The 26,457-nt window shown below is 31.3% G+C and overlaps 1 protein-coding gene across 9 annotated transcripts in view; it reads left to right on the forward strand.

Moving 5' to 3' along the window:
- Positions 1-26,457, forward strand: part of LOC108967875 (protein FAM102B) — a 191,359-nt gene that overhangs the window by 108,229 nt on the left and 56,673 nt on the right. For 5 of the 9 annotated variants that reach the window (XM_018931522.1, XM_018931525.1, XM_018931526.1 and 2 more), the window contains exon 3: positions 18,105-18,166. The gene's annotated coding sequence lies outside the window, so the exon portion shown is untranslated. Of the gene's footprint in view, positions 1-4,519; positions 4,682-16,475; positions 16,519-18,104; positions 18,167-19,495; positions 19,748-26,457 lie in introns of those variants that run through there. The other 4 variants (XM_018931518.1, XM_018931523.1, XM_018931519.1 and 1 more) reach the window with 3 other exon arrangements.

Below are 26,457 nucleotides of genomic sequence, written 5' to 3' on the forward strand. Positions count from 1 at the left end.
TTTAAACTTTTTTTTTTAAATAATAACAAGTTTTTTTCGAAATTAAAATTATTTCCGGAATATTTCAAGTTCTATAATACCGGAATACCTGAAAATCGTAAAGAGCTTCTTTATAGCCATTGCGATATTATCGTTTTTGGCCTTGAAATTGATTATGAGTAGAGTCAAGTGACAAGTTTTTTAAGAACTCCACTTTATCAGCTGTTAATTTTTTATTTCTTTATTTTTATTTTATGATATTTTCTTAATTTTTGACAGTTTTGATTTTTGTATTTCAGGATTTTTTCTGTATTCTTCTAATATCTAATAAAAAAATGGATGGCAACAATATTAATTTCATTCATACCAATTTTTACTAAACTTCAAAAGTTACCTAAATTCATAGCTCTACACTAGAATACCCCCTTAATTGCGCATTAAACTCGATTTTCAGCTCAGTAACCATAACTTGTTGTTTTTGCTCACTTTCCAGTACTATCTCGCATGTACATAGCTTGCGGTTAATATCGATAAATATGCACTCATTTCTATCATAAAACCGTCATTTGTTGTTCATGTAACAATGTCATAAGCGCTATCTTAACGCCCACTGGCCTTTGTGTCGCCTATCGAAGTTCAATAAATCGTACATATTTATATACTATACTCGCATATGTGTTTTACAAAGCAAAATTTTATCAATTTGCACTCTGTCCACTTTGCGTTCATAAATACACCTATCATTCGAAATCGAAGCAATTTTAATCGCTGCTGTCGCGTGCGATAAGCGAAATGCCTCGCGCTAACTGCAAACCAACCAGTTTACTTATATTATAATTAACAATTTTATTTTATTTTGTATGTATTTGCTTGATTTATATATGTACATTTATTGCACTCTTTGGTACTTGTGTTTATGTTTAGTCTGTTCGCCTAAGCCAAGTGAGTGACAGTGATAACGCGCTCCCTCGCTCGCTGATAAGATTGCGTTGGCGTATGATTTTGTTTGTGTGGTATTTTTTACTTTTTTTTTTTTTTTTTTTTTTTTTTGKTTTTTTTTTTTTTTTTTTTTTTTTTTTTTTTTTTTGCAACGGCGTTCGTTTTATGATGTTCTTGTGTTAATCTATTTTATTTTATTTTCATTTTCGTGACTGCGAGCAAAAAGTGCAAGCTTTGTGTAGTATTAACTAATTATTACCACTATCTGTGACTCTTAGTTCTTCAAAATCGCTTTTCACGGAAAATATTAATTCGTAATTAAAAGATATTGTATATATAAACACAGATATACTCGGTCCTATATAATATGCACATATATAAATGTATTTTTATTCTTTTTTGTACCCTTATATATTTCAACTTAGCTTAATACCATTTGGAGTCATATTTTTAATTTAATCTATTATTTCATTTATTTTCAGGTAAGCAAAAATAGAGCTATCTTGGCATACATAAATATGAATATAGAAGAAAGTATAATAATTGGTAAGTTTAAAACTTAAGCACTTAATTTTAACATTTTTCAGATTGTTTAAATATTAAATTAGTGCATATTTATGCGTATATTTTTCTTCTCATCAACTTAGAAACTAAAAAATTTTTAAGTTGAATTTACCATATGATCAAATTTGACCCGGACTAACAAAAATACACATTTTCTAGTAATTAAATAACCGTAGATTTATGTATGTATATTTAATTTTATTTTCTTCAATTAAAAAAATTTATTATTTTTGTATACCCTCGGATCAAATTTGACCCGGACTGACAAAAAATTCGTTTTCAAATATTTAATTAACTGTAGATTTGTGTACTTATATATTTTTTCATTTTCATTAATTGAAAAAACTAAAAATTTTATTTGTTGTGTACATCATGTGATCAAATTTGACCCGGACTGACATGAAAACTAAATCAAATATTTAAATAACTTTTAATTTAGGTATATATATTTTTTTTCTTATCAATTCATTTCAACCCTCTGATCAAATTTGACCCGAAGTGGCAAGAAATACATTTTTAAATATTCTAATGCAAATCTCTATTATCGCCATGAAAATATGCACCTACGCCAAAACCAGCCAGCTAAATGAATATAATTTCCCTCCACCTGTTATATGGCCGACTGGGCTGGCCTTTTCTGCTAATTTTAGTTTTTTTTGTTTTTTATAATTTCTAGAGTGGCCAGTTTCGACGTTTGCAGAATGAAGAGGCCTCAGCTACTTGAAGCATCTATTTTGTGGCAAAACATTAACCAAAATGTGTTGAGTCGATCCCAAGCAGATGTTGAGATGCTCTGCTGCTCCTCAGATCTCAATACGACGATCTTCAAACACTGTTGCTTTAACATTTTCCATGTCATCGTCATTAACAGAGATTGATGGACAACTCACTAAAAAGCCTTTTTTTAGAGGAGTTAATTGAACAATTAACATGCCTTTGTTCGACTAAAACGTTAATTTTTATTGATCTACCACACAAAATGATAATTTTATTTTCTTGCAATAATTCTTAATAGACCTCCATTCAAATTGAAATGAGAATGTAAGTCTGCGGGTTGTTGTCCACACTGTAAATGTGACTGTTTCTCATTCTGCAGGTTGTTGTCCATACTGTAAACTTGTCTGTTTCTAATTCTGTGATTGATGTCCGCTTGGACATTACTCTATTCAAACAGAGTAAAAATTGCCAAATTTTCTAGTTGATACTTCAAATCATATGAATGAAGATCTACACGACCGAGAGAGAAGTGGAAGAGAAAAATGAGGGTGCAATAAATTTAATAAAACACAATAGTCTTTTGAGGTAAGCCACCTCGACACTAAAAGTTGACAAAGGTGGATCATAACGGTTCCCGGGGAAAGTGTTTCTTTGATAATAAAATAAATACACTTGTATCAACATTGGTCTGATTACTCGCAATATTTCCATACATCTTATAGAGCGGTCTTCGTCCTTTCCTTCCAATTGACCTTATACAACATATATTGGCCAATATGTGACGCTTCTGAACACAATTAAGTTGGCGTGGGCAAACATCCGGTTGAATTTACTCCCTGTATATTGGTGATATCACCAATTAAGAGTCATAGAGTATCTTTGTAGTTAAAATATATAAAATCGTAGGAAAACTATTCACTGATCTCATATAAGTCAAAAACCTTTGTACCTGAAGGTATTGATGACGGTATTTCCTGCAAGTTGCAAACATATAAAATGTTCGGTTACAACTTGGCTCTTCCTTACTTGTCTATAATATTACTGCTTTCTGACAACATAATGCCTCTTCTTATCTCTCAATTTAGCCTCTTCGCGCAATTTCGCAATTTGCACTCACTTATCATAATCAACTGTTGTTCTGTTCTAGTAAAACTTCACCATAAAGCCCCCCACATACTTCGATCAATATATACAAAACCATATTTATAGCCTTGTATTCGCCCTAATTTCTACACTATATCTTTTATTTTCACTACATCAGATAACATTTAATTCACTTTTATGCGAATTTCCTTTGTTTTTATTTTACACACAGTTTGTGTATATTTTTTTGCGCTTACGTGCCTTTGTGCTTTTCCGCTTAGTGTGTTTATTGTTTTTATTTACAAATTCTTTTCTTCTCGTACTTTTTTCTACATTCTTGTGTTTGCTTTGTAGTTGTTTTTGTTTTTTTTTGTTTTTGTTTTTTTGTGCTTTTTATTTTTTTTGCGATTTTTTGTCATTGTTTTTGCTTCGATTTTGCCTGGTTCGATTATCGGCCGCCTTTGCCTATCTGCCTGCTAGTTTCGCCAATGTTTGCTCATTCCGTTAACCATATCGACACACAACGGACGGATCGGTTTGCCATTGCCTGCGAACATCTGTTTTTTCGATATTTACACGAGTGTGCATTCTAAATATCATTGTGTTCTGTTGGCTAGCGCTGACGATCGTGCGTCTGGCTCGCGTTTGTGGCGCAAACAAGTTGAGTTGCGCGAAAATCAATAAAAACGCCGTAAAACAAATATATTTTGTTAATTTTAATGTCGCCGATTTTTTCGCGTTTTTCGTGCTAATTTCCTGCAACTTTTTTATTGCATTTGCATGTTTGGTGTGTAAAAAGTAGCTGCAGCCGTGTGCATTTCTCGTTTAATGAAGTCATTAAAAGTTGAAAACGTCAGCAAAGTGCAAAACAATTGTCTGAAATTAATGACTATTCTGTGCGCGCACACACACGTGTGTAAATTTAAGCAGTTTCCCAATAGTAATATTTTTGCCACAATTAGTTCAACTTACTAAAATAAAATTATATTAAAATTAATACAAAATTATTTTGCAAGTCTGACATGTGCAGTATTTCAATCATGTGAAGTGTTATATTTGCTTTTAAAAAGCAATTGTGTGAAAAACGAATAATAAAACCGAAAAGATTGTAAAATTTACGATCCAGATAATGTACATCACGTTTCAGATAACGTTAAATTGAATAATAATGAGTGTTTAGTAAACTTCTTAGAAAATATTCTACAAAAAAAAAAAAATTCTTCAGTTACTCAAATACTGAGTACTGAATAATACTTGAATATTATTGAAATAATTTTTGCAAAGCAAGTTATAAATACAAAAATAGATTTTGTGTAGTATGAGTTCATTCAGACAGCTCTATAGGTACAACACTGCATTTAATTAGTGCAACACTGATTTTAATTACCAGAAAAAACTGGTGAGTTGAGAATAATATTGTGAAATAGTTTATAAAAATTCAAGAAAGATACAATTTACGTATTATTGACTCAAGTGCGTGAAAAGTATCTAGTTTAATGCCAGTACACGAACATAATTTCAACCTGCTTAATATTGTCTAATAAAAATTTTTTAACAAGTCAAATATGTCAAATATGATGGTCAACTTTAGTGTTGAGCTGTATAGTCGAAGCTACCCAGAACCATATCGTCGTCTTGCTTATAACTCGACTCCTCCATTTTGGCTTCAAAATATTTTTTTTCTTTTTATACTTACAGTGAAAAATTTCCTAAAAGCGTAAATTAAAAACATGTCGGGAAACAATTGAAGAATTTCCTAATGGAGTAAATTGAGAGCATAACTGAAAATCATTTGAGGCAATTGTTAACTGAACCCCTGAGCTGTTGAACCCAATCATTTAAGCTGACTAAATCAATACTCCAGAAGAGATGAGTAAACGATTTGCTATTTGACATATTTGAGGGCATGTCCGAAAATCATTTAAGACAATTAAATCTTAAATTTAGTCAATTAGATACTGAAGTCAATGCATTAAACTTATGCCATAAGTGTATGAGAGGTAATAGAACAAACAAGTAACTTATTGACTCTGAAGTAATTTAAAGCAATTAAGTGTTAATTTAAACTTAGGTGCTGATCAATAAAGCTTGCACGATTAGTATACGACAGTTTATAGAGAAAACTTATTGACTAAATTAAAGCTATGTCTGAAAAGTATTTAAGCAATTAAGTTTTAACTGAGTCACTGAGTTATGAAATACATACGTGCAATTAAGCTCATACAATTAGGTAAAAATAGTTGATAAAACAAATACTTTGCAAATTCACTTAATTAAGTACGTACATATCTGAACAATTTTTCAGGTAGTCAATCGTTTCTCACTAATGTATGGATTTAGTTATGTTATTAGCTTTCGAAATAGACAAATGCGGCAATTGAGCAAAAATTAATTAATAAATTGCGACATAATAGAGCAAATAATTACGTTTAATTGCCTAATTAAGCTTTTTTGTCTAAAAAGCATCTGAGCGTATTGTTACTTTGCTAAATATACTCAATTAAGCTTTCACCATAAGTTAAGATAGATGCTAGAATATATAATTTGCGAATTGACTAAATTAGGAATATATCTGAAAAATTTTTAAGCTTTTTGTTGCTAATTGAGTGTCTCTGATGGGTTAAACGCACTCAATTAAGATATATAGTTAACTTTCAATAGGTGATTAAGCAAGCAATTTGTTATTGCCTAATTTAAATGTTTGCCTGCAACTCCTTTGGACCAAATAAATATCGAACACCGCCACTGAGTAGTGGAACAAACTTACTTATGATGACAAAATTAGTTCTTAACGGTTCTGAAAATACAAGCTAATTTTTTTCAAGTGGAATTTAAGGAAAACTTTTTTTTATTAAATTCTGAATACTGATCATTTCCGGTTACTTACGAAAATCACACTTTTTTGTTTTATACCCCGGCTTTACAAACAAGCCATATTTTTCATATGTGTCGTCGCAATCATTAATACCCTTTTTAATTTCCAGTCTTTTCGATATTAGCTCGAATGTTGCTACTATTTGTTTACCAAATTTTTTAAAACTATTTTTTCAATTTAATTCAAATTGTTTGACAATGTAACTTGCTATTTAATTAATAAAAATTCATACTTTTTAGCCAAAAAATTTTTTCAATTGACCAAGTTAAAAAAAGTTTAAACAAAGTTTCTAATTGACTAAATTAAGAAAAAAAAATATACTAATTGACTAAATTAAACAAATTAAAGAACTCTAACTGCCTAAATTTAGCAAAATTAAATAGTTTTAAATTGATTAAATCAAAAAAATGTAAACAGAAAAATACTAACTGACAAAAACTGAACAAATTTAAAAATTGTAAATTACTAAATTAAGACAAGTTATATATTTTTTAAATTGACTCAATTAAGCAAACTAGTATAAAAATTAGAAATTTTAAATTTACTTTTTCGCAACTATTTTTAATAACGTTGGAAAATATTTTCTTATATTCTTTTCTTTCTTTTTAACATATATTTTTCCCCTATGAAATAAAAATATTTCGAATTTCTTTTGTTTTGTAAAATGATAAAAAGCCGACAGTCAAAAATTCAGAATGACGAAAGATTTCTGTCAAGGAAGTTTATTAGAATTCGTTCAAGCTAAGACAATTTGCAGCCATTTGAAATGCTATCAAACCATATAAACTCATAATTGGCCTAATTACATAGACATTCAGTCATATTGAAAAATATTTACATCCTTGATCTAAAAAAACGCTCTAAAAAATTTCCAAAAAATTTGCAAAATTTTAAATTTTCAAAAATGACACTGACCCAAAATAGCTTTAGAAATATGCTAAAAAATGCTCAATTACTTTCAGATATATTTTCTCCAAAACATTGTATCTCGCACATTCCCATCGTTTCAAGGCCAATTTGCGCATATGAGTAGATAAAACCTCTCCACAATTTGCTTAAAACATTCATTACTTTGCTTTGGTTGCCTTTAGACGATGAAAATTTGCTTCGGCAGCCACTGAATCGCATAAAGGATAGCTGCTGTGCAACATTACTCTGTATGTATAACAGTATGAGCCCTTTTGCATGTACTATGTTTCCCTTTATATAATATGCAGTATGTTTCAATTTATTTGTATGTATGTATGATTCTCAAGTCCCTTATTTCACTTTCACGCTGTTTGCCAATGCAAGAAGTGAATTATTTTCATTTCCTTTTTTATTGCTACCCCATATTCTAAATTTAAGCACTCGCAATTATTTTCACGAGCACAATTGCTCAATAAAAAAGCCTCAAATTGAAATGGCAAATTCGAAATGTATTTTTTATGTAAACATGGCCTGACATACATACCTACATAGCTGTATGAATGTTGAGAGCTATTAACGTTATATTTCAATTTGACTGTGAAGTTTGTACACGAAAGGGTTTATTTACTTATTTAAGAAGGGACAAGAAGTAATTAAAAAAAATGAAGACATAATGTAACACCCAATATCTTGCCGGCTGTGGTTCAAAACTTTCGCTAAAAGTTCATATTATAATATTTACCAAATCTAATCCAACTTAAGTCAGATTTCTTAGCGGTTAAGGAAGAGTGAGGACGAGAACAATTGCTCAAGGCATATAGTTTAGCGAACTGTTGAAGGTCTAAGTTCTTAGGTTAGCTTTGAATACCAAATAAGCAGTTCCTCACCCTGACCAACAACTGAAGAGGACCCGGCCTGGAAGACCAGAAACATCCTATGAATCTTCGGTGAAAATGTGAATAGTTGCTTATCATTCACCATCCCCAATTGGCTGCCCTGAGAGAAGAAAGCCCAGATGGCAAACTAGAAATGCAAACAACAAAGTAGTTTCACGAAAACTATTTTAAAGAAACGTGCTGATTACAGCGCCAGCAATTCCCACCACTTCTCATCTTCTAACCCGATCAACCTTCTCGATGAAGCGGTAGACAACTTTTAAAACTTTGTAAACACTTTTAATGAGTTTGCGCGAAGTTTATAGAAATATTTCGCACATATTTTGTACCTTAAAAGCTCACAAGCAATAGGATATTTTCTAAAGTTTCGAAACGTAAGGCAGTCAGAGCAGATATAAATAACATAAGCTAACTTTTTATTGTTGCATGTTGCTTTTAACTTAAGCAGAAACTGGTTTAAAGTAAAAGTTACTTTACACATAAAACATAAAAATAAAACACATAAAAATATTTAATATTGCTACCGTTACAGTAAAAGTATGAACAAATTGCGTGCTTTCCATAAATATACTAAAGTCTTTCGCTTTCAATCGTCGAAAATCTCGACACACCACTTGCCCAGTAACCTTTTAAGATTTTGCCAGATATTTGCGCTTGCAATTTTGCAAATTTGTCGTCAGTTGCAAAGCTTCAATAGTACAACGGATTTCCTTAGCATTATCCTTGGCAAAGAAATTGTTTACAAAATGAAGTGGAAGGAATCTGTATGCAACTCTGCACACATACACACGTCTTTTTTGTGTTGAAATATGATCTGCTCTACTGTTTCGCCACAATTTTTTGGCAAGCATTTGAATGTAAAGGCTGATGTTGCCACAGCGCCACAGTTGCACACTGCCTTTATGTACTTTTAGATATATATACATATATGTATATTACATTTGTACTCTATTGTTCTTTATACCACTCTCTTCTTTCTCCTTTTTTGATTCCTTGCTCAATAGTCGCAGAGACTCTGTGTCACCTGGCCAAATGCCAAGTTGCGAGTTTGCCCATTACAGTTACTAAATGTGTGGCAAATGCAAAAATATATACAGCTATAAATATACTAAGGATATATATAGTGTATATATATATAAGTTCTATATATCCGCAAGTCTATTTAGAAAGTAAAGTACGAAAAATGTGCGACAATGCGCGCTGCTGCAAAAGGATGTACAAAATTTTAACAAGCAACTCATTAAGAACAGTTAAATTTGTGGCATTAAATTACTGTTATGTAACTCGATAACCGTCATTTCTTGTAATCTTATAGCAAACAACTTAATCTTAAGGCCTATGGCAATAATTTTTGTTAAAAACTTCAATAATTTCGCGAATATTTTTATATAAATTTTCTTTGGTGAAATAATTCAGAGGTGTGTTTGCGGGCCTTACGGCCACTTGTGAATTTAAAAAATCGAATTTTGTGTTTCATATATTATATAAATCGAATGTATGTTTATATGTATACTCCGAAGAAGTCGGCTCGGCAAATAGTTTCGCAGATATTAACGTCTTTGTAAGATTTTTTTTAACCTAGTCTAAACGCCTCCCAAAATTTTAAGCGCATTTTTCTCGACACTCTCTCTAGAGTCGATAAGGAAAATTTCACTGAAATGCCTCCCAAAACTTTAAACGCATTTTGCTCGAAACTGTCTTAAGAGTTGGTAAGGAAAACTTCTCTGAAACGCTTGCCAATTCTTTAGAACTTCTCTGAAACGGTCGTCGAATCGCCTTGAAACTTTCAAACGACCTTCTGAAATATATTTGTCAGCTAATGATCGTAGGAAAAGATTTTCCATAATAAGATAATAATTTCGGTTTTCAAGCCACTATGAACTGTCAACTTTTTCACGAAATGTCTGTTTTCATAATTTTGCTTTTAGGTCGCCATGAAATTCAGAAAACTAAAGATTTTATAAATTACATTCTTTTAAAAATACTTAAAATAGTTCAGTTGCACTACATGTAAGTGCTCCGCAAACGAAAACGTAATAAACCGTTGCTTGCAACAAAGGTAACATTGTTTTATGTCGTATCAAGGTTTCCGATGAAAATTGGATAATCTACCGTTGAAGAAATCTTCAGCGAAGTAAGAGAATTTTCAGCCTAACTGAAAGACGTATTATCTTCGAAAAAATACTAATTAAATAAGTCTTATTGCCTTAAAATCCTCCAAAAATCAAGAAGGTTTTCAAGACATTATTAATCAATATTCGTAACGAAGAATACAATATTCTACCATGAATTAACTCTTTTGATGAACACTAGAACATCTAGCGTTAAAGAAATCTTCAGCGAAGTTAGAATGGATAAATAAATCACTTTATACTTATCAATATTTTAAAGTTTCTTAAAATAGTTAAGATGCACTACGTTCGATTGCACCATGTATCGAGAAGGTCTCACTAAATTCAATGAATCAAGAGTAGTAATGAAGGGCACACTATTCTGTAATAATTAAACTCTCTTGTTGAACACTAGAGCATCAAGCGTCAGAAAAATCTTCAGCGAAGTTAGAGAATCATCATCATTCCCCTCGAAAAACCACCAGTTCAATATATCAATACTGATATAACAGCTGTGTTTCACATTTGAACTCCATTTCATGCTGTTTTATTTAAGCGTCAAGTGTCTATTGGCTATTGGTAACTTTAGAAATATCTGTAGTATCCACGAGTTCTGTGCTAATTGCTTTCTAATTAAAAAAGCTGGTTAGTTGTGTTACTACTCATGTATTTCGTTAAAATTATCTAAACAACTATCTACTTTTTTTGGCGAATGAATCACAATCTATTTCCTTCATTTGCGCTCCATTATCTCAAAAAAGCTGCATTTATTTATTTAACTAATGTGAGGAAAATCAGCAACAACACATATCTCCAACTGATAGCAAACATTTTCAATTAAACATTGACGCGCGTATATTAATTTTTACTATGTTTTCGTTAGTCAAAGGGTAAAAAAACCTACAAAGTCAAACACATTTTCGTATGTTGGTATTCATTTTGGCATTTTGGCATTTTGGCCAACCTTTTTTGTTTGATTTTCCCGATATTCCATTACTTAGCCGATTAACTGATTTTTGGTGCGCATTTGGTTAATTGCGTACGCTTTTCCTAATGTTTTTGTAAATACTTATTTCCATTTTTTTTTTTTTTTGGTATTTTTCGTGTGTTGTTTTCTGATATTTTTTTATATTTTACGAAATTCTTATGGTTTTCCGATATTTTTGTGCTGTTGGTGTTTTATGTTCTCCGACATTTTTTGCTGCTGGTTAATTTATGCTCAATACATTTCATTGTTTATATTAATTTCCAGGCTACCAATCAGGCAAAAATAATTACTATAACAGCTAAAAGCAGCAGCCACAAAATTACTTGCTGACAAGCGAAGGAAATTGCGACAAACAGTGGGACAATAGTAAAAAAATTTGGGTGAAAAATATAATGGCAAAAAATTTGAAATAATGACGGATTAAATATATAACAAAAGTTTAAAAACTATTTGTTACTTAAATCAAAGACTAAAATGAAAAAAAAGCTCGAAATTCACTAGGGTTTAAATTCTCTAACTTCGATAAAGATATCTTCAAAGGTAGATATTCGAGCGTTCATTCATGGCCAGTATCGCCATAGAATAGTGTGACCGTCGCTGCTAGCTTTGGTTCAATGTGTTTAGTGATACTTTATCGGTTTGTGGAGCAGTCAAATGTAGTTTATCTTAACTATTTTGAGAACCTTTAAAATAATCTGAATTATAAAGTGAGTGAAATTATAAATTGACCAATTCAACTAGTACTTTTTTGAAGGTAATATTTAATTTAGTTATTGTTGATCATTATCTAACTTCTTTGAAGATTTCCATACCGCTAGATGTCCCAATGTTCAAACCAAGTACTGATTATTTATAAAATAGTGTGACCATCGCAGCTAGCATTGAGTCAGTGCGTTTAGTTAGTTCTTCTCGGTTTGTCGAGCAGTCCAATATAATGCTTTTGAAGTCTTTTAAGAGCTTTTAAAAGAATGTGAATTATAGAATCAGCGTACTGACTCTTGAAAGAGTTTACATAGGAACATATATTTTTTTGAACGTAATAGTTAATTTAGTTATTCTCAACAGTTATCTAGCATCGTTGAAGATTTACACGCCGCTAGATGTGCCAGTTCTTATAGCAAAGATTGATTCGTTATAAAATAGTGTAACCTTCATTGCTTGCATTGATTCAACGCGTTTAGTGAGACCTTTACAGTTTGTGAAACAGTCATTTTAAGATGCTTGAAAGCGACAGATTTATCTTTCCAAAGGAAATCATAAATCAAAGTTATGAAGACATAACTACAAAATTATGAAAACATATCTTTCTAAAAGTTAGTAAATTTTTTTATTTCATAGTCCTGAGGAGAAATCAAAAATTATAGAATTGTGAAGAAATATTTAAGGCTAGAAACAAGTTCTTGGTATTTATTTGGAGCCCAAAAAGTACCCATGTAGTAATGCAAATATTTTGCAAAGTATTTAATTAATGTTTTAACGACTATTTTATTGACTTGAAGTTATATTAACAGCAGAAAACACACGTTTGGGTTGAATTTATATTATTCGAAATAAAAGCTACTCCATTTCCAAGATCCCTATTAAGCTTCCTAACAGGAACTTAAAATTTGATAGAGAATTATGTGAAAGAGCATTCTTTGAGATTTATTTCTTGAATATTAACCTTTTCAAATATTAGAATCGGCTAATGGAAGGTCGAGCAGCTTCAGTTCTTGCACAAGCTATATTTTAAAAAATATTTGAATGCAAATGAAATATAAACCGCATAAAAAACAATTCTATGTGGTTCGATCCATACCTACCACGTATTAACAAAGTATTAGTCATGCAATTCTTTCGAAGATTAGAGCAATTAGCAAAAGTTAATTTTATGCCAAAACAAGATACGAACTATAATACCCTTCATAGTTGTATTTCTTATGGCGTAAAATGGTATAAAAATATATTTATCTGCACTAGAGTGACCCTATAGTGGTCAACTCTCAGGGACTAGTTCACCCTTTATATACAGACACGACGACAACCTTTTTACCTTGTGTAGGGTATAATAGATATCAGAAAGCTTTCATTTCATTGTGACGACATGCATAATTGATAACTGCCTTGTATTGGCAACAAAAGTGTTAATTAAATGAGGCAGGCATGTGAGCTGTTAGCTACATCTTTGCGTAATGGCTAAAATTACACAATAACGTCATCAACTGGCATGCTGCTGCTCATCGTTGTACATATATGTCTACCTACAAAAGATTTGTATATAAATAGAAATGTACATGTATGCATAATAGATACTAAGCTCTAATATATACATATATATACTATAAATTTGAAATTTAGCTATACATTCTGTTTGCCAAAAAACAAAAGCAAACTCAAAGAACGAATTTGCCAACTGAAGCTACCAGGCTGTCAAACAGCGTCGGTAAATATTTTTTATTTGCTTGTGCCACTGCCAACAGCTGTGACACCTCATCAAATTACTTACAGTTGATGGAATTGGCATTGCATGACGCTGTTGGGGCGATCGATATGTTTCCACACGCATACCAATGCATGAATGTTATTGCATATATAACATATATGCTTTATGAGTGAATATTATATTATAATTTAGTATAACATGTTTACCGTTAACTTCAATGACCATTTACCACTTCAGCGTTATTTGCAGCGCCTACGATATAAGCACATACATACATTTCTTCTTTTAAACTAGGTTGAACATGTCTGCTTTTCAAATCATAGTAATTTTATTGGTTGTAATTACATTGTCCAGTCGTTATGCTGTGGGTGGGACCGCTTACTGCTAATGACAATAGCAACAATTTACTCAAATTGCATTTGCATGTCGAATGCCGTTTTATCATTTCACATGCTATGCTTCATGAAATCGGTTCTGGATCAGAACCTTTTATTACTGACAAACTGTCATGCGATCTCTAATATATATTACATGGAATTAATGTCCCATACGACCTACCAGAAAATTTTGCTTGAGATCATCACCGATTATATAATTAGCTTCTAAATTTCAGGAAATTAATGTCCCATACTGATCTATCAGAAAATTTATATTGCCCGATTTATCACTCCCATTATCTAAGAGGACTCTTTAGTTTCAGTAAACCAATGTCTTATACTGACCTACCAGAATTATTCTCTTGCAATCTCCTTCGATTATATAAAAACATCGGATTACCAACGCTTGGGAACGACGTGTGAGACACTGATTTGCGCCTTCACCACACCACCGGCACTTCTTTGTCTCAAAGTGGATTCAAATTTTTCCATTAGACGCTCAGTTGTTGGTCTGACGATTATGACGACCATAAATTGGACGTAACGCTCTTAAAGTGGTCGCCACTGACTCCAAATTTCGGTAGTAAATTTTAATAATTTGAACTCGTTGTTGGATCGTATATCTTTCCATGATGAAACGGCAATCCTTACTGAAGAGAAACGTCAAAAGAGCGGAAAAAATATGACGTGATTGCTGTCTCTATCGGTCTACTTCCCTATTGAAAAAATTCGTTATAAAAGTCTCCCATGTAATAAAAGTAAATCTCGATTAACACTCAACGCATAATCTGTCACAAATTGTATAGATCCTTATGACAACTCTGGTTCATTTTATAAATATATGTTCTCCAAAATAATTTTATTTTTATACACTTTTATAATTAATTTGATGTAGTTAAAATTACCAATATGTAGCTTCTGCTGTCAGCTGTCATATATGTGGCAACTGTCACTTATGTAGTGAGCTGTCGCATAGCTGCCAACTGTCAGACGAAATTCGAAATTCTTTATCATTAATGTTACTGTCGCGGACACAGAGCTTTAAACCATTGTCAGTAGTAAGCTGTCAGTTATGCTGTCAACTATTCCGTACTTCAACTATTCACTACTCTGATATTCCCAAAGAAAAGTACATGTACTAGTTTACTATATATTTTTTCATTCCTAATAATCTCAAATGGAAATATATTTCTATATATTTTCTATCAGTTTGGAAAATATAATATTTATTGATATACTTTATTAAATTTGTAAATATTATATTATTATTTTCAAAGCTTTCGTGCGCGCGAAATTAACTTTTACTACGTGCACCGGAGCCAACTATTTGACATATAGGCGGATATGTGGCATATATATATATATAATATATATATTACCATACACTCCTATATAAAGGTATCCACAAAACTACCCACAAATACTTATATCCTTAAATTGTCTGCAAAATTGTGCAGCACTCAGCTAACAGCTGACTTGTTGCCGCGACGTCAAGCGCCAGTTAAGTGATATTTTCGAAACAAAGCGCCCAAAAGTATTCGACTTCCGCCAACTTCTCTCCTTAAGGCACATAAAACAACTAGCTGTAGCATAACAACAGGCGTGTAGGCACATTTCAAATATTCTTGCACAAAAAGTGGTATGGAAACTTGCGCTATCATAAATGCTGCGCTGCAAAGCAAAGTTTATGGTCGTGGGAGAACCACGACGTGGGAGTCCTTTACGTCGAGCAAAAGTGAAAGGCGAAAGTATGCAAAGATGCAAAGTTCAAACAACAGCGCATAGTTGACTTTTAGGCGCTTATATAAATAAATAGAATTTGCGTGCGCGTTTGCGCCTAAAAATAGACTTCGCTAGTTTGCATTTAGTACGGCTGCGATGCATGAAAACGTTCTTTGCGTCATAAGCAGGTGTGACTAAATGCGCTGGCAGGAATTTTAATTACTTTTACAAGTTTTTAAATGCGGGTTTAGTGTGATGTCGGTGGAAAAATAAAGAAATATGTGCAAGTAGAACTATTTTTTGTAAACTTAATTTATATTATTAGATATTTGAAAGAAAGTATGGCTTGGTTGTTAAGGAAGTATGACTAAGTTGTTTAAGCAGTGCTTTATATGAATATATGCTTTATCTTATGTATAGAAGATGCAGTGTCTTTAATGTCGGTATATATGTATACATTGTCTAATTATGACTTTCTTAATCGATTAAGTTAGTTCGACATTTTCTGGAAATCATTTTGAGGAATAATTCGAATTTTTGTCCACATATATATGTATACTATACTATAATTATCACAAAGCCATTCATACTCATTTACTTATAAAACCACCGACTGAAAGTCCGCATCACAAGGAATGCGGTAAAACAGTCGTTAGTGGTCGCTATGACTCGTCATCTGTTGAGAAAACGATTTAACAATTTTAGTCACCCATTAACTCTGGAACTCCTCTACCACTAACAATTAAATTTAGTTCATAACATAATCCCGACATTCTTTTGTTACATTATGAGAATGAACGCAATCGCGCTACAGCCACGCCTACTGCCCATATATCACAAGATTAATTTTCAATTGATTCTTTCAATTTACATTAGATAAACCACACTCAGACTGATCGTCCGTATCATCATCTGTTGAGAAAAGGATTTAACAAGGTTAGTCACCATATAACTAGAATTGGCTCTCTCTGACTTTAAGGTGACCTTTGCTAACTCGGGAACCTCTCGACCAGTAACAAATAAATTTGATTCGCAACATAATCCCGACATTCTTAGGTTACATTATGAAAATGCCCGCAATCGCACGACAGCCACGCCTTTTCCACGTAACCAAGCACCTGCGCAGACATCCATTCAAAACTTCACACACATAGCCTTTGCAAGATATGCCATCTTTTAGCAAAAAATTTCCGACCATTTGATTGGCATCGAAATTTTTGAGAACCCCAGATACCGAATATGTAGATCACAGTGCCTATGTCTGACTTTGTACTGCAAACTTTGAAATATATTAATGAAACTAAAGCCCGCCCCCCCCTATACCTGATAAATAATGTGCCTTTGTGTCAAAAATAGCTAAAATCGGGACAGTAGTCCCCTAGCCCCCATATACCTAAAATACAAATTTTTGAAATTAACGGTTACTTTATAGGGTATATATCGGTCAATTAGTGGTTTATTTTGAAAAAAATGGTATGACACTCTCCTATTATAATTGGCAATATTTTTGTAGGTGCGGTTTTCACAACAATCCTAATCGATGACGGTACTCTTCACAACCCTCACATCCTTCGCATAATGCAAATTTTGCAGCGTAGGCCCTTAATGGCTTTCACTGCAAACTGTGTAGGCATTTCTGCTTTACTCCATATACCGAGTGACGAAGCCTTTAATTATTGCTACAAAAGCCGTTATTTAACACTTAATGGCTGGCACTGTTCATACTCGTATTGATAATTGTAGGCGTTGAAAATTGCTGCACGGTCTCCGTTCGCTGAGAAAACATTAAAGGAGCGTTAGTTGTTATTGTTTTTCATTACATTACTTTACAATTATTTCATAATTAAATTTTTATTTTTGAATAATGCCGGTAAATCTTATTCTTACATACGTTCAATTCTACGCCCGCACTGTTTTCCACCACGCGCTTCTACACATCATTGCCTATCTCGATACCTCTTTCTTGCTTACGTAGGACACTCAGCGCCTGGCAGATCTTACATATGTGCATTCTTTTAGTGGCAACATAATATCTAAACCTTGTACCACATATGCCCATCCATCTACTTCAATCTTCACCTCTCTTTCTCTCCTCTTAACTCTTTTACTCTTTTCATCAGCGTTCTTGGGCAATTTGCTCTGTCATTCAGCCGCAATTTATAGTCGTCTCTGCGACACAATCTCACACCACATCTTCCATACTTCACATGTTTGTGTGGGGTCTGTGTACCTAGGTGTATTCTTTCCCTTGCAAACTTTCGCTGCAAATTTTCGCTTGAATAATTGTTGATCCTTTGCATATGCAGGCGGGTGCCCCCAATTGTTTGCATTTAATCCTCATGGGTGTAATTTGATATGCTCCACTTTGTATGCAAGTTTTTGCACAAACTTCGGTTGAAGGTTACAGCATAAATTTGCAAAGCTTTTCGTGTGTGTTCGGCTTTTGTATTTCTTCTTAGCTTTCAAGTCAATTTTGCAACGAACTTAATTTTCTAAAGTGTGTTTTCTTTTATCCCTTACAGGCATTCAATTGTGCATCTCAGAGACATATTAACATGCATACAACCACAACATTGCGGAAATGGTGAGTAACTGGAAAAATTGCCTATATTTTAAACAATTTATATATAACATACTTAGTTTGGTTAGTTGATAAAGTCTTATTTTCTGATATTTATGGGATTGGGACCAAACTGGACCGTCTTGGATAGTAGATCTGCTCAGAAGTGATGCTCATTTTTTAATAAACCTTTATTTTGCTCTGAACAGATATCCCCATCTGTTGAGCTTATTTGTTGAAACCAATAAATACCGATTGATCATAATCCCGCCCTTTTATGAAGAACTTTTTTATTGAACGAGATTTCTTCATGAAATTCTTCAAAGTTTTTTGCCCAAGGCAACCCTATAATGTACCAACATATTGTTCAGATTGGATGTATGCTATAGCTGACATACAAAATGCGTTATCAAAATCAAGTTAAAAATCCTTTCATATACTATACATACATATATTATTTTATGAAATTAAAACCTTGAAAGGTGGCAATCTCTGTGAAAATTTAAAATAAAAGGTTATAAATAAATAAAATTAATTTATGAAAAAGGAGTCCTACGATAGCTTTGTATAATAAAGTTAAACATTTATTTGAGGATAGAGAGTTACCACCTGTTTGAATTAGTAGATTTTATTGGCATATATCTTATGAAGTTCTAGAAACTTTTAAAAGTTTTCAGATTGACTTCAGCGCAAATTTTTTTGTTTTACCACCTTTTTAATATTTAAATTTTAATGATATTTATAATAGTTTGTTTTTGCGATTTTAGAAACTTTAAAAAGTCTTTCGATAGTTTTGCATAGTAGAGTTAAAAAGTTGTTTGTAGATTGAGAGTTTCCAGCTGTTTAAAATTATGAGGTTTTCCGAAGTTTTAAGATTGATTTAAGTTCAAAATTTTTTTTGGGGTTGCCACCTGTTTAAAAATTAAATTTTAATGAAACAAATTTTACTAAGTATAAAAACTTTAGTCTTAAAAAGAGAGACAAAATATTTTTAAAGTTGCCACTTGCTAAATTTTTTTTTTTTCTATCAAATGGATGGAATGTTGGGATAAGAACATCAAACTCAAAGCCTAAAAAATTAAAAATTTAAATTTTTTAATTTAATAGGGATTTGTAATCTCTTATTTTTAAAAAATCGTTCGAGTTTACAACTTTTTAGTTCTGCCACTTGTTTAATTCTTTTCATCAAAAATCTTTATATCAATGTATGTATGTATGTATATTTAATATATCAATAGTCTTCGTTCGTTTTTAATTTAAATTTTGTTTACCCGTTGAAATATTCAATTGAAAAAAGTAACTTGATTTGAAATTAATTAAATTATAATTAAACCCCAAAATCATTATTTGCAGTTTTATGTGAATGGCGCTTCATTAGAACCCCCGAAATGACTACTCATGCAGACATATGTATTATAAACCCATAAAGACTTACACTCACACAAAATTAAAAACACCGGCGATATTCCATCTAAATCTGCCACTAATTACAAACTGAATGAGTGGGTATTAAAAAGGCAGCTATGCAAATAAATAACTGATGAACTTTGTGACAAAAAATAATTATTATTGCATAGAGTTGAAACGGGATTTTGTAGCTTAAAGGTTAGTAATTGCGCTTTTTGTATACATTATTAATTTATTTTTGGATTTCTCAATATACTATGTGAACCAACTTCCAACAACAACCACAAGTTTATAGTTAGACAAATAATTAGCGCTTGATTTCAAAGCTAGCCACGCTATGTAGGTGCTTTACTTTCCTACCAATCCAGCAATATTAAATAATTTATTGTACAAATAAATAAAAATATGGCAATATTTCGTCATATGTCGTAGTACTTAGTTCACACCTATAAAATCAATAAAGCAAAGCGTTGCCAGTGACTAGAGCCAGTACACGGTACTAAGGCTATGTACACAGTGGAGTTAAGAGCTTAAGACCGATTTTAGTGTTTAAAGCTGATGCTTAGTAAAAAATGAATTGTTTTAAATGCAGTGTTCTAAATTGTGAACTATTTTTTTTAAGTTTTTGAGTTATGCACTGCAGAGTTGCCACCTATTTTGTTTTTGCAATTTAAAAAAGTTTTTTTATAGTATGTTATGTTTAATGCAAAGTTTCAAATTGTGATTTTTTCGTAGAGTTGTCACCTATTTAATTTGTCGTATTACAAAAAAAAGTTGTTTGATCGTTTGTTATGCTTAATGTAACATTTCAAACTATGAGTTACTTTTTTTTTTTGTAAGTTTTTGCATTATTCACTGCACAGTTGCCATCTATTTTGTTTTTCTAATTAAAAAAAAAATTATAATTTTTTCATCATAGTAATGATTTGTGTAAAAAAGCTAAAAAAACAAAGAAGTGTTAAACAGATTTGTCACTTTTTATATTTATAAATATCATTTTTTAGAAGATTGTTTGTTTTAATACTAAAATGTTAATTCTATAGCAATAAAAAATATAAAATGTTAAAAAGTATTTAACGTTGCCAATTGTAATAAATATAGTTTGTGTAAAAACTTAAGCTAGATTTATACATTATCAAAACTAACTAATATTTAAGGTCACTGGTCCACACCAAGCTTTTGAGTTTTTAATTACAGCGTTGCCACCTATTCTGCATTTCTAATTTTAAAAAATTTAAATTTTCTTCATGATATTAAGACAAGGTGTAGAATAATATGAAATACAAAAATAATGTTCAACAGAGTTGCCACTTGTTTATATTTTTAAACAATACATTTTTTTGGGTTTAAATGTTTGATTTCTAACTATACTGTTATGACTACAGCAATACAAAATATGAAATAAGAAAGTCAAACAGGGTTGCCACTTGTTTATATTTTGAATCCATAAATTTTTTGGGGGTGTCCCTAAAAGCTAAAGTGTTATTATTATAGCAAAAAAATATGAGAGATTAAAAAATATTTAACAGAGTTGCCACTTATCTCAATTTAATTTAAACAATACTTTTTTGTGTATTTAAAAGTTTAATTTACTACTAAATCGTTGTTTCTATGTAATAAAAAAATATATAGTGAACAATTATTGAACAATTATTGGAGTTGCCACTTTTACAATTTGTTTGGATGCCTAAAAAAGATGTCTACGAAAATTTTAGCAATAATAAACCAAAAACAAATATTGCTCATAGCAACAGATTATTTAACATTTAACTAACTATACCACAAATAATTGAATCCACCTAAATATTACACATTAAATCATATGCAAGGTCACACTAATAAAAATGCAGTCATATTTATGCTCTCTAAACCAAGGGTTTTTCCAACAAACCAATTAACAGCACACACAAGTCGCCAGCGCAGTCGCCCCAACACCAACTTACCGGCTCACACATTGGCAGTGGCCATTACAAAACGCATCAAGCTACTTCAGCAACGCTCTAAGCACATTTACAGCTTAAGATACGAGCGTTGTGAAAGTGCTGCCGGCAGGCCCTTAATGTTGTCGCAGCGCACAGTTGTTGTACATACCCATGCGTTGCACAAATTCGAGACGACAACTGACTAAGCAACTAGCTATGCTTTGATGATTTGATGGTTCAATGTGGACCAAGCGTAGATTGTGTTGACCTTGACAAGTGAGGCGTTAATAAATTTCACAACTTATGACAGTTAGGCAAAAAGACGCAACAAAGAGAGTGTGTTTGAATTATGCGAAGGGAGCACAGAGTGAGAGCTGTGTAGGTTGGGGTTTGCAATATATGGAGGAAACTTTGTTCATGTGTTTGTATGAAGATATATGAATTGTCAGTTAAATTTTGTCATAAAAGTGCTAGGAATTGCTTGAAGATGCCATAAAAATATAAATTTATAGCTCATAAAGACATCCCTGATTTTCTGCGCGTTTTCCTCAAGTGAATTGTCTCATTTGTGCGCTAATAAAATACCACTTTAAATTATATGACAATAATATAGTATTCCAACTAATATGAATTCCACTCGTAGGCAGAGATAACAGTAAAAACCACCAATTAAAAATAGTACGATTGAATACTTTTATTTACACCTCAATATATCCGTTTCCTGTTACAGAAAAAAACACCTAACCTACCAATTATCATATAAATTCTTAATTACAAATTTCCACTTAAATTATTTAATTAGTTATAAATTCACCGGAACTTCACCTCACACAAAGCTTACATTTCCGTTGTTAACACTTGTTGTTTAAACACTTAACACCTTTTGAGTATTCCATAAATACATATACTAGCTTACCTCATATAATAAATATAAACAAATAAACCCGCAAATTTCTTAGAAATTATCAACAAGCTACAAGCTGTTATTGACGGGAAAGACATTCTGATTGCTTATCTAAAAATGTATCAGTTTTGAAGTTTCCAAGCTCCTTATCGATTTTATAGATCCATTTAAACTATAAATATTAGCTTAATTATAGCATTTTGCTTGCCTAGCATGAAAACCAATTTTTGCCAAGATAATGTGCGGTAAACTGTTGCAGACCTGGCAGAAAATTATATTATGAAATTTTGTGATAAAATAAAAATCTATAATTGTACATATCTGTTTAGGTAAATAAACTCTAGAAAACTACAGCTGTCATATTACTGATCATATTCTCAAAAGAACTTATAAACCTCTTGTTATAAGTTGTTATTGTTGCCTACCTACTGGCGCGCAACAGAAGTTCGAACAAAAAAAAGCGCGAAGCTTAACACTTTGTGCTTAGCAAGAATTTCATCCCTTTTGATAAAATATGTAAAATATAAGAATTTTCGGTTACTCTACAATAATTTAATTTTTTTAATTCCATTTTGTAAAATATGAGGCTTTTTATTATTGTTGCCTACCTTTTGGCGCTCATCAACAGTTTGAGCAAATGAAAAAGCGAGCAGTTTAAGTTAAATACTTTGAGCTTATCACAAATTTAGCATTTTTCAATATGTAAAACAGAAGACTTTTTGGTTATCCTACAATAATTTAATCTTTTTAATCCATTTGCTAAAATATGAGATCTTTTATCGTTGTTGCCTACCTTTTGGCGCGCAGTAAAAATTTCAACAGTAGAAAAAGAATGAAATTTAAGTTAAATGTGGTATACTTAACAAGAATTTATTATTTTCAATCAAATATTTAAAATATCACGCAGTTTTAGCTGTCCGATGACATTTTGGACTTTTCCGTTCAATTTATTACGAGATTTAAATTTCGCAGATTCTTTAGTGATTGAAAAAAAATTTATTATATCATTGCCAAGGGCACTCTCTCTTATGTCAGAAACGATGCTTAATTCATCAAATTTAATTTCATTTTAATGCGTTGCATACGAGTACATTTGGAAGCGAAAGTAAGTCGTTCAGCCGATAAATCCCTCGTTTCAAAGAGGCTACTAAATGCATATTCAGCTAGGATTACTTAAGTATTAAATAGACCATAACTTCTTTTTATGTCATTTCATTTTCTGCTGACGATTACAGGCTGCACTGCATGTTAAATTGAGAACATTTAGCGGCTAAACAGCTGAAATTTTCTAATTTTTTATAGTGATATTAGTCTAATTGAATAGTTAATTCGATAAATTTTTGACTGCCTTTTTAAGTTAAGAACAATTAGCATATTATCATAGAATATTAAGGTTAATTAGTTAATTTTTGAAAATAAATATTTAATAAAATAATTTTTTTTTTTTTAATTGAGAACAATTAGAAACTAATAATTAAAATTTCTTAATTGTTTAATTAGCAGTTTTCCTATTCACACTGAACACAATTTGAAAGGTTAGATCTGAAGTTAACTTTTGCTTTGATTTTTTTCACTAATTCTAATCAATACAAACCCAATTTATCAGTTAATAAGCTGAAATTGTTTTATTGGTCCTCTTAAGTAGACTTTCTTGCTTTCATTGACGTGAACTGTTAATTAATTGATTTTTTCACTATATTATTAATGGAGCACAATTAGAGGTAAAATAAGTGAATAGTTTGTCTCCTCTTATTTAACACTAAAATAAATAGATCGAGATTTCTTCTCTAATCTTAAAAAATGTAATGCTAACTGGACAGTTTATTAGTTAATTTCTTCACTGTATTGTAAATTGAGAACATTTAGAAGTTAAAAAAACTAAAATTTCTTTAATTGCACAATTAAGAGATTTATTTCCCTCAATTGCTCGGTATTTTTTTTACTAATTGGATACACATTTAACATTGCTAATTAAGAACAATTTGCGGTAAATTACTTAAATTTTCTTAATTCTTTCTTGCTCGTAATGGTCAGCAAAATTTTATTTCTAATTTTCTATCAATTTAGTAATTAATTATTAATTAATTTTTCCATAAATTGAGTACAATTAACGCTTAAAAAGTTGAAATTTTCTTAATTGACTAAAAAGAGCTTTTTTTCTGCTGCTTGTGGTAAATAAAGTGAACAAGTTAAGTTATTATTTGGGTATTTAGGTATTAAATTTTTCTTAACTGTTACTTATTTGCTTTATAAAAACAAAATATCTAATGTAAAACTTTTTAGTCCCAAATTTTTTTCTCGAAAATCCATAATGTTTTCTCGAAAATATTTTTTATATAAAAAAATTAAATATTTCGTATAAAAAATTATTTGCAAAAAAAATTTTTTGGATTAAAACCCTTTCACATTAGATATTTTGTTGTTATAAAGCAAATAACTATACACAAAAAAAAAATATTTTCGAGAAAAACTTTCTACAAATATAAAAAATCTTAATTTAGTTCAATTCAAATTTTTATTATGATATTCTGCTATTTTAGTCTTTCTAATAATGATTTAAATATTTGATTCAGGGAACTGCCAAAAATCTATTTCGCTAACAAACATAAAAAGGAAATTTTAAAAAGATCCTTTGTACAAGTTTGCTTGAATTATGGCTCCCTATTAGTTTCCCCAAAATACCCACAAGCTCTTGAAAAAATTTACCAAATTTACATATTTTCTGCTACATAACCTCTACATTGTAACGAAATTTAGCTCTGTTCCCTGCAATCTAATTTTAACACTAAACCTCCAGTGTACACCCACACTTGTTACCAGATCTGCTTTTGAAAATTCAATAGCACCTTTGTGTATATGTATGTATATGTGTGTGTAAGCTCCTTCGTAGAACTTGTTACTTAATGACCTCCATGACCACCCAACCATTTCGATATGTCACTGAAGCACAAACATCCTTATTAATAATACGCCAAGTTTCACTTGTTTTTGTTGCACATTTGGTAAGTCGAGCGTTTTTGTAAAATATGGCTACCGCATATTCGCAGAAATTGCAATCTGCTGGGAGCTGTGGCACTCAACTGTGGATTAGATGAGAATGATGTGGAACAGAGGCACTAAGGAGTTAGTTTAGGAAATTCAAATAAACTGTGAAATTTTTATTCGACGAATTTCCAATTCGGGTTTTCCACAAATTGGTTTTTTTTTTTTTTTTGGTTTAACAAAGTTGGCTTCCGAAATTATTATTTTTTGCTTTTAAATCATACAAATAATAAAATTTTGTTGTTTCAAAACTACTTCCTCACGCAATTAATTACCTGTATTGTACATACAGAGAGTCAGAAAAATTAAAAAAAACTAAAATACTTTTCAAATTTTTTTCTCTCACTTCAGTGATTTTTTTTTTAAATTTTTTGCTAATATTTGCTTCCTCATCTTGTTTTTACTGCTCCTCACTTTTGTACTAACTGCATTTTATTTTTATCGCATTTTCATTGTCGTCGCTGTTCATAAGCCGTGCAATTTTAATAAGTGTCGTACACAAGCGCACGCAGTCACCATTCCCACACATGCACACATGCTCACTGGCCATTTGCTGCCACTCTGCAATCGACAGCTTATTTCTGCCACAGTATCCGCATTTTCATCACAATAAAAAGCAAGCAACCATACCTACTTACACATGCTTTTGTGCTCAAGTATGTTGATATATATATATATAAGTGTGTGTGTGTGTGTGTGCCTTCATGCCTGTCTTGAAGTGGCTTTTTGCTGACCGTCCGCTGCATGTGTGTGCTTCCAGGCGCTACTGTATTGTCAGCAAAACACATATAGTGTCTTCATGCAACCGTTATTACTTATACTTATATATGTACATGCATATAATATATAAATACACACATTTTCTTGTCACTTGTTCGATATAATGTGTGCCATTGGTGCACGTTGTGCTTGAAGTGCAAAGCAAGGTTGCCAATTGAGGCGATTTAAATTATGTAAAAGCAAAAAGTAAAACTTTAAAATTAAAAAGAAAAAATAAAACCAATAATAATAATTTTAAAATATTAAAAAAAAAAATTATT

The sequence above is a fragment of the Bactrocera latifrons genome, unplaced genomic scaffold (genome assembly GCF_001853355.1).
Source record: "Bactrocera latifrons isolate USDA-ARS-PBARC rearing strain unplaced genomic scaffold, ASM185335v1 scaffold_2, whole genome shotgun sequence".
Taxonomy (NCBI): domain Eukaryota; kingdom Metazoa; phylum Arthropoda; class Insecta; order Diptera; family Tephritidae; genus Bactrocera; species Bactrocera latifrons.